The sequence below is a fragment of the Crocodylus porosus genome, unplaced genomic scaffold, assembly GCF_001723895.1.
Source record: "Crocodylus porosus isolate Cpor-Errol unplaced genomic scaffold, CroPor_comp1, whole genome shotgun sequence".
NCBI classification, from domain to species: domain Eukaryota; kingdom Metazoa; phylum Chordata; order Crocodylia; family Crocodylidae; genus Crocodylus; species Crocodylus porosus.
In genome coordinates, this window is record NW_017728910.1 from 4,334,110 (window position 1) to 4,344,174 (window position 10,065).

The following is a 10,065-nucleotide window of genomic DNA, read 5'->3' on the forward strand; positions in this document are numbered from 1 at the left end:
GGGGCAGCGTGCGCGCCCGGGGCACGGAAGGACCCGGCCTGGCTCCTCCTGCCCGTGCCCCCCGGAGCCCAACAAAGGGGCCCCCGCCCCCCAGCAGCTCCGCCCGGGGCAGACGCGAGACCCCGCGGGAGACACTCACCGCTCTGGCTCCGCGCCGCTGCCGCCACAACCTGCGCTCCCCATTCAAACCCGCGCAGCCCCCGCCCCCGCGCCCGCCTCCCGGCGTCGCGGCCGCCGGCAAACGCGGCTCGGAGCCGGAGCGGACTGGCGCCCCCGCGGGTACCCGCTCGCCCTGCTGCCTCCCTTCGTCCTGGCCCGGGGGCCCCGGCCTCCCCCCGGGGAGCAGGGCCTGCTGCCCCCGCGAGCGGCGCCTCGAGGGCCTTTCAGGGGAGCGGCCACGTGCGCTCGGGGCCGCGCAGCAGGAGCCGCGGGGTAAGACATCCTGCCCTGGGCCTGCTGCCTTCCTGCAGTCAGTGAAAACCGAGTAAAAAGTAACAGCTGGCATTTTCCGAGGGGTGCCTCAGCCCATCAAGGGAGCCCCTCAGTCTTGCAAGGGGCACCTAGACTCTAGAAACGTTGAGGATGGTTAGGGGACGTGCAGGCGCTGGGGATCTGAAGCCTGAGCTCCGCAACCCCCCAGAGACGGGCAATGGGAGGCTTATTTCACCAACAGGGAGAGAAGCATTGGGTCCAGGAGGCAGCCATCCCATCCCACCCCAGCCGCCCTCCACTCAGGCACGGAGAACAAGGGAAATCAGAGCTGAGTGGGATAAGTGAATCCTGCACCAGCCTGTCCCCTAGACACCAGGCAGCTCCTGGGCCGAAGACATTGCCAGAGCACCTACCATCAAATGGGCTGAGCCCAGACTGCAAGCCTTGCGTACTACTATGCGAGAGGGGCAAAAGGACAGAGCCCTGCTGCTCTCCCTGCCTGTGAGGGCTATGTGGTATGCGTTGGGAACGTGGGCTCCAAGTAAAGCTATAAGCCCCCCTTAATCTGGGGGCCCACTCAAGTGACTAAAGAAGCAAACAGGGACAGGAGTGAAGGCTCAAAATGAGGGAGGACCGATGGAGGGCTCCAAGCAGAGTACACTGGACAGTGTCCGTTGGCCCTTGTATGATCCCTGTCTGCCAGGAGACTTCCTCTCTGTGGTGTCCAATGGAGGGCACTTAGTTCCCCTTGCTGTTCTGCTCCCTGTCACCTTGGGGCACATTTATACAGCCGCATTTCTGGGATCTGGCTGCACTGGGACCCTTGCATGCCTGTCCGAATTGCCTTCTCTGCAAAAAAAATGAAGCAAGCTATGTGGAAACCTTTTGGAGGGTCCACTTTGAATGTTTACAGTGCACGAAGCTGGTTCCTCTTTTCTGACAGGAGCTGGTTTCCTGCTTTATCCAAGGCCTCTGGAACAGGCTGCTGATCCAGCACCAGGTATTCCAGCGTTTTCTTGCCTCTGCTTCTATTCAACCTGCCCCTATTGTTTGCTAGTTCAAAGTCTATGGGAGTAGAAGCAGCTTTTCATTCAATTTCTTTTTCAAATTTTCCTCCAATAAGAGAAATCTCCAAAAGTTGGAGTCACATTGCCGCAATGTGCAACAGTAATCTTGCAATTCCCATTACACAGAGAAGCAGTTTCAGTTTCACCACCCATTAAAAAAGGAAGAATTTTTTTCGTTCCTTTAAAATTTTTAACCATTTTTTTTCCCTCTAGGATCACATAAAATAGAGATGGTCAGCCCTCTGCTGAACACTCAGCACATTCCCCTACAACTATATGGGATAATTATATCATTCTTCTAACAGAGGATTCATCAAATGGTAGATTTCTACCATGCTAAAATCCCAAGACGAAGTTATTTAGTTTTAATTTCTTTCCTGCTCTTGAACTGAAAGACATGCTAACACTTCTCTGGACTTTATGGGCTGTGAGAGCATTATTGTCAGTTCAATTTGTCAGGCTGGGAGACAGATCTGAGGAGGGGAGCTGAGGGGGGAGTAATGTGACCTCTTGCAGCAGCATCTTAAGTTTCACCTTTTCATCTCTGTCCAGCAGCTGATTGGCTGATACCATAGAAACAGCCCATTGGTGTCAGTCAATTCAGCAGAGGCTATTGCAATTTCACAGCAAAGCATCATGGGCCAACTGAAGGAAACTTTATCCTAACCTTAGTAGTGTGTTAAACACTAGGGAAGTTTGGGGCACCTAAAAACCCAGAGAACATGAATAGAAACATATCAATATATAATTTATTGTTTGCTGCTAGCACAATAACAGATGGCAAATGCATGGAAAATAAAGGTTGGTACTTCTGGATGGACGGCTCTTCAGTCCATCAGCAGGCAGTGCCAGTAATTACTTTCCTATCAGCTACACCTGCTGCTTGAACTTTGTCAACTGAGCTGGCTTTCAGTGTATTGATGTAATTTAATAAAATATGGTGTCTCCCTTCTGAGTCACAAAGGGGAAGCAGAGACATCAACAGGATCAAATGTAATTTTGAAAAAAATCTAAATCTATCAGTCATGTCATTTTTAGAGCTGTCTCTAAAATACAGTGTAATATGAGAAATATATGAAAAAGCAATTGCTACTGTGATGAAGCCATGCCTTTTTGACCTTTTTTCTTTTATGCTATCTTTCTCTCTCTCAGTTGAATTATTTTTTCCTTTCCCCTAATTTCTCTTGTGTTCTTTTATTATGTTATACAGCTACTCCTCACTTAATATCATCCCGGTCAATGCTGTTTCATTATAACGTCGCTGATCTATTAGGGAACATAGTTGTTTAAAGTCACACAATGTTCGGTTATAATGTTGTTTGGCCTCCACCTGCTAGTAGGTAACTACTGTGACAGATTCGCTTAACATTGTTTCACTTAAAGTTACATTTTTCAATAATGTAACTATGATGTTAGGCGAGGAGTAGCTGTATTCTTCTCTTTCAGATTTCTTCTTCTGGATTTGCACATCCCAGGATCAATTTTCCACTAAAGTCAATGAAGGAATATCAGCCTAAAACTGGTGTCATCGTGCTGTTTTCTTTGTCTTTTCAGCCTCTTCCTAAGTTAGGGGTGGACAACATAGGGAGTTTTCATAAGTTATCACAAGCTGGGTCAGCAACCTCCCCCACAACTCACCAAAACTCCTGCCCCAGCATGCACAGCTCCAGCTCTAGCTCCTGGCTGGCTGCCACCCACTCTGCCTGCCCTGAAGCTGCAGCTGGAACCCCACACATGGGCAGGAGCCACTCAGCAGAAGCTTCCTTTCGGCCTAGAGTGGCACAGCAGGAGCAGGAGAAGGAGCTGTCACTGCAGGCAAGGGGGGCTGAACAGCAGTTGAATCGGGAGCAGCCCAGCTGGAAGCTGGGAGTGCTGGCTGGGGCTAGGTTGGTGGGCATGGGATGGAGTGCCATGCAAGCTGTCCCAGGCAGGGCTTGGCCCCGTGCGGGTACGACATGGGCAGCCACAGGCCATATCCAATCAATTGGTGAGGACCCCCTGCAGACCAGATCCAGTCACCTGGAAGGCCAGATCCAGGCTGTATTTTGCCCACCCCTATCCTAAGTCCTGGGCATGATTCTGCTTTCACTTACATTTATGTAAACCTGGAGTGAAATCACAGAAGTCATTGCAAACCTCACATGAGAGCAAAATCAAACCCTAGCACCCTCCAGCTATTTCTCCTGTGTCTCACTGTTAAGTTTCATTCTCCCAGCACTTTTCCCACCTTCACTCCTTCCAAGTCAAACTCACTATACATGTAGTCACACCACCCTCACCCATTCTGCTCTGATGCACCCACCACACAACTAAGATGGCAATCACTCTGCTGACATTACTATACACACATCTGGTATTTCATTCCTAAGTACTAGCAACAATACAAGCAGCACAATAGTCACGTTCTGTGTGTATTGGCCAGAGGGGTAAAGAGATTCCAGGTACACTTTCACTCCAAACACACCCATGGGCAGCCATAATTTGGCCCATATTTTGCAACCAGTTAAACAAACCAGAGGATAGATGACACACAAGTGTTGATGGTGGGAGGGCACAACTCTGTGCCACTGCCAGGCACTGGATCAAGTTGGGCTGCAGCCCCACACCCCACTGTCAGCACAGAAATTGTGGGGGGGGCACATGCCCCTGTACTCCCCACCCACCCACATGTTGCCTATGATCCTAGAACAGAACCAAAGTTGGTTTTTTTGTGGCAGTCACATTGGCTGCCTATACTATGTGCTGCAGGGTCAGTGATGGGGTGGGGAGGGGGCAGCTTTTAATTAGAGCCACTCCTGGAGAGACACTCTAATTAAAACTCCTTGCTATCAAATGTATTAAGCCCCCACAGTTTTCAAAATGGCCACAGGATGCTTTTTCTAAGCTTCATTTGTTGAGATTTAGATCAAGCACTCCAGTGGCCATTTTTAAACCCACAGGGTTTAAAACAATGATGAGACAATGCTGGTGTGTTTCACTTACACTGGCATGTTCACTGATTAGAACGTGAACCAGCACGTGTATATACAACCATTGCGCAGAATCTCTGTTTTAATGTAAGTTTTCAATGCAGGGAGAGAAATTTAAAGTGGAGAAGGCATCGAGGCACATGGCCAGGCTCTACTAGCCCACAAATGGTAACAGAAAATAGAATTCGGCCATCTCACCAACATGAATATGATGCCCTGTGACATGGAATATCTATGATCTTTCACCAACCTTTTGAGTTTTCCTCTAACTTCAAGAACCCCACAATGAAGAGAGTCAAAATTCAGCAAATCCCTATTTTTAGTGTAGTAATTTATTTTTATATCTAGAGATCCCTCCAGCGGGTATGAAGAGTCTGTCTAAAGGAATCTGTGTGGGTTTTACTAGCCAGAGAGAAAATAAGAAAATCAGGCTCCATTTTCAGCTTTTTTCATTTCACTCTTGTGTAAGGTTGACATTTTCTTGCTGTCTCTTTCTTCTGCTGTTTGAGAATACAGCATCGGGTGTGCATAGAAAATGGCATAACATTCACAAGGGTTAAATCTTTGGCCAAAGATACTCATTGCCACATGTGCAGTGAGGGCCCCTAGTAATTCAGCTTTATTATTAGCCCCTTTAAAGTCCTTTCTGTCTATGGTCCAAAGTTGCTAGAAAAGTCCTGAAAGAGCTGGGAATGGTTGCCAGGGAGAGTTGTTTATGACAGCCATTTGCTCGTTAATACCCTCTATGGCAGTAAAGGGGCCATGTAGCCCTGAAGATTTTTTTTAAACAGTCATTTGGAGGCATCCCTCCAATTTCCATTCCCTGTTAAGAGCTTGGTTTGTTTATAATGTATACAGACTTTCAGAGACCCTCCAACCTAATAGCCCTGCTGGGCCCACATGGTTTTGTCTTATGCCTTACCGCATCCCTGTTCATGCAGGTACTTCATCTGGAAATAGCCTCACCATGTGCAACACTACTGTGGCAGTGGGAAAAGGAAGAGATCTTCTTATAGCTACAATACAACATACTGGCATATGCAAAAAGTGTTGTCTTCCCCACTACCTCCCAGTCAGCTCCACAACTTACTTCCGCAGAGCTGTTTGTTTCTCCTCTATTATCAGCTTCTGAATAGATAGGCCTCCCACAGAGACGAGATCTGCAACCTTTCAAGATTGCACAGCATGAAAGGGCATGGCTATTTTTTTCCTGAATGGAGATTTTTTTTTATGGATAATTCCTGAATGATTAGAAAAATATCATTAACATAAACAATTACAGGATTTGTCTTTTGTGGACTCTGCTGCTACCAGAATCCCCCAAATGAAAATACAGCCTTGGATATCCTTTGGGCTACATTACTCTTTATAAGCCAGGCAGTTAAGCACAAATAAAAACAGCTATTTGTTACAGTGCTTATCTCTTACATTGAATTCATTTTGCAGATCTGAATTAGGGTCTGCTGCTGCATATCTAGCACACCTCTATCTTTGATTTCAGTCAACAGACAAAAGAAGAGGTATAGAGAAGAGACTAAACCAGGAGCGGGCAAAATGTGGCCCAGGGGCCAGATGCAGCCTACCAGGCCATTCTATCTGGCCCGTGGGGCCCCTAAAAAATGTAGAAACTTAATAATAATCTGCCCTGGGGTGTCTGTAATGCGGCTGTCAATGGCTTTCCAAAACTCAGTAAGTGGCCCTCTGCCCAAAATAATTGCCTGCCCTTGGACTAAACTCAAAAGACAAGACAAGATATAAGTGAAATTTAAACCCCACAATTCTGGCTAGGAGAATGATTCCTCCACCAAGATGCTGCAGTAGAGGCGGCCCCAAGGCTCCCACCAAAGAACCATCTCATCGGTCATGGTGTAGGTAGCATGTTAGTGTAGTAGGGCTTACCTTTTCAGGTCTTGGGTTGAGTCCCAGGATTGAGTGTCTGCTGTTTGATTGGTGGAGCCCACCCACCAATTTGGAGGCAGCACAAGGGAAGCAATGCCCCGCCCTTTTCCGAAGGGAGGGGGCAAAGAGCAGCTGGCCCTGAATCAGAGCTGCGCCAGCCAGGTCCAGAGAACTTTGGGGGCGGAGCCCCTGAAGAGTATAAAAGGGGAGCGTGCTCAGCATGCTAGGGAGAGATGACTAGGGACAGTGAGGAGCTCTGGAGACAGCCGTCCTAGGGACCCTGCTTGAGTTCCAGCGGTGAGTGAATTGGCACACAGGGATCAGGCTCTAGGAGCCGCTCAAGATGGCTTGAGCCTGTGAACCTGGCAAGCGGCTGGGCAGCTGGTGTGCAGATCGGCACACAGAGAACTGGCCCTGGGAACAGCTCAAGGCTGCTTGGGCCCTGCACGGTGTGCAGATTGGCACATGGAGAGCTGGCCCTGGGAGCAGCTCATGGCTGCTCAGGCCTCACCCAGTGCACAGGTCAGCTCATGGAGAACTGCCTTGGAAGCAGCTTGAGGCTGCTCACATTAGCCCTGGCCTTAGGCTGAGTGACTGGAGCCCTGCAGCGCAGCTCCACCTTTAACTAAAAGAGCCCCAGTTCCCAGAGCAGGGCCGGGGAAAGGGGAGAACCCCTGGTGTGAGACCAGGGAGTCGGAGCCTGTAAGGGTTCAGCTTCCATGAGAGCGAGCCCTGTCTGCCCAGTGCAGGGCACCAGGCCACTGGGGAGATTAGCCACCATGGGATGAACCTTGACTTCTCCAGAGAGGAAGCATGAGTTGCTGGGGAAGCAGGCCCCACAGGGGAGGCTGACACAGGTGAAAAGGGTCTGCCGCCTCCACCCTCTATTGTGGGAGGGACATGTCCACGTCCCAGGACCCTAAAGGAGAGGGGCTTCAGGGAAGCCCTTCGGGGAAGTGCTAAGCACACTCCCTATTTTGAGGTTGTTGTGTTAAAGGCTACATAGCTGGGGGTATTCTTTAAGGGGGTTTATATGTTTTGTGTGTTTTAATGTCTCAGTGTATATATTGGTATTGCTATTTGTGAAGTTTTTAAAGAAATATTATTGTTAATTTAATTGGGTTATATAAGTTAATATCCCTATGTGTTAATTTTGTTGTATAGGTTGTAAGTTATTTGGTTCATATTTGGTATTGTATGTGAATTGTGGAATATTGTATATAGTATTGTATGTTAAGCTTTGTAAATATTCTATATTTGGTATTTCTTCTTGTAATAAGTTGTACGTCGTTAAGTATATTGTTTCAGCCTAGCTCTACAGAGAGGTGGGGGAAGCCACTCTAGTAGCTGACTCCTTCCTCAGCACCCTGCCTGACCACCACTGCTGTCACTGGAGGACGGCACACCCCCGGGGTGTACCTGGGCTACACTAGGAACAGTGCTGTGGTTCATAGGACAGCACATGCTGTAATTTAAGCAGCTCTGGGGAACTTTCTAACTTGTGCTGTGGTAGTGCTGCATCCTTTAGAGCAATCGAGAATAGGAAAGGGTCAAAGGTGGCTTAGTTTCTTTGGTCTATACCTGTGAAATGCAACAAAATCTCACCTTTAGAGTCCCTTCTCAGTAGGGACACAAACTTTCTATTGGCCATTGCCTAAGCCACTCGCTCTTGCCCTGCATTTCACTTGTAAAATAGGGGTAATACTGATTGGATGCATATTAACATAATACAATAAACACATGCTTATTAACACAATATAATAAACTCCAGCACATATTGCATAGGAGTCTATTGTTCCCAGGCACCACATTTCCATGTGCACCCAGGACTGTAGCACATTGAGCTGAGTCAGAGCATCCCCAGCTGGCAGGGGGCCCAAGGGGGCTACTTAGCCTGCCAGCCTGAGGCTGCTCAGGTCTGGCTCAATGTATTGCAGAGGGGCTGGCTGGGGCATAAGGGTGCTCAAGTGCAGGGCTGCCCAGCAGGCAGCCCCTGCACTGAAGCACCCTCATGCTCCAGCCAGCTGAATCAGCACTTACATAGGTGGTGCTGCAGACTAAACAAAACCACAGCAAGATGGTACTTATATTTACAAGTACTACCTCGCTGCAAAGTTTATTAGTTTACTCCTGGCTAATAGCCCTGCACCTGTAGACACCAAGACATTTATTGTGGAACTAATTAGGCAATTCCACAATAAGTCTCTTGCAGATGAGCCCACTGAAACACACAGATGGCAGTTGTAAGGCACTCAAAACACAGCAGTGAGGAGTCCCATTAAAAACCTATATATAGGTATGCATAATTAGGCTTTAGTCTAGGAAAGCTGGTTCAAAATGGCAAGTGAAGGAAGAGAGAAAAAAAATCCATAAGTGACAGAGGAAAAAAGAATTATTCCTGAGACCATGAGTTTACCTGAAGCTCAGCAGTGAAGTGTGGTATGTTCCTGCTAGATAGGTATAGGTAACCTAATACTAGCATTGTTCTTATTATTGCATTATACATACAATCTGATGATTGGGGGGGAAATTTTCCTGGGCAAAAGGGCTATTAAAAAATGAAAAATCACCAATGAGGGAAAAATAAAATCACTTGCTGCCCCCATCTTCCTACTCCTTTTTCTGACATCTTGCTATGATGAAAAGTCTAAAATTGAGGCCACAAAGCTTCTTGTCACCTTATTACAGGAACCAGTGACTTGGGAATAAGGAACAGTTCGTATAAAAATGTTAAAGTACTTAAAACAGTAGTACAAGCCAGAATTTCAGTGGTTTTGGTTCAGACAACTAAAATCTGTGCAATTAAGATATTGTTAGTAGGAATTCTACATGGGTATGAGGCAGGTAGTACCATGACACAAGTACTGTTTTGGACAGAATAAGCTGGCGGGGGGTTCTTTTAAAAAGTATTTCATGACATCATTGGAAACCTGAAGTAACCATAAAAGATAAAACTTCCTACACTCCCATTTATCATAGACTTTTAATCTTGTTAGTCAGAAAATTGGGCATAGAAAGCAGGTTTCATAGTATCTATGGCTATATTCCTACCTGTTTGAATGTTCAACCAATCCAAATTCCTTTACAATTTATTTTAACACAAGCAAGATCTGCAAAAATAGGAAAGCTGAAGTAATATGTCTTAGTGAAAGTCACAAATATTAAAGCTCAAGCACAGCAATTTATATTGGGCTTTTTAAGAACACAATTTTGCCAAATATACATACAATATACTATTTAAAGTCCCATCTAACCTATCAGGTATACTGCAATCTTTTCTTTATGTGAACATGCCACATTTCAAGTAACAGCTAAAGTGACAAGATTTAAAGAAAAAGTTGGGTTTTTGTTTTTTGTGTGTTGTGTTTTTTTTTTTTTCTCTCCACATATCCTGGAATTACCAGCCTATCCTGCTTTGAACAGAATGTATCCTATCCTAACACCAGTTTGCTGGTTCTAGACAAAGGAAAGCTAGTAAACAGGATCATAAAAACCTACCATATGCTAAATATTGAAAGAAAAATGGTGGGGATTTTTTTTGGCTATACTTTACTTTCCCCCCCATATTTAATCCTTCTGTAGAAATTGCTAGCTAATTATTGAAGCTACCACTGGGTGCTTCTTCAGCAGCTGTAAAGCTGTAACTGTTTTCTAGCCAGGGGAAAAGGATGGCATGATAGCAGCCAACTTTAAGAGGA

The 10,065-nt window shown here is 46.6% G+C and overlaps 1 long non-coding RNA gene across 1 annotated transcript; it reads left to right on the forward strand.

Annotated features, from left to right (window-relative positions):
• Positions 1–453: 453 nt before the first annotated feature.
• LOC109308366 lies at positions 454–6,582 on the forward strand. The gene is made up of 3 exons (XR_002100589.1): positions 454–491; positions 1,376–1,432; positions 5,410–6,582. It is a non-coding gene; the product is annotated as an uncharacterized LOC109308366 (long non-coding RNA).
• Positions 6,583–10,065: the final 3,483 nt, after the last annotated feature.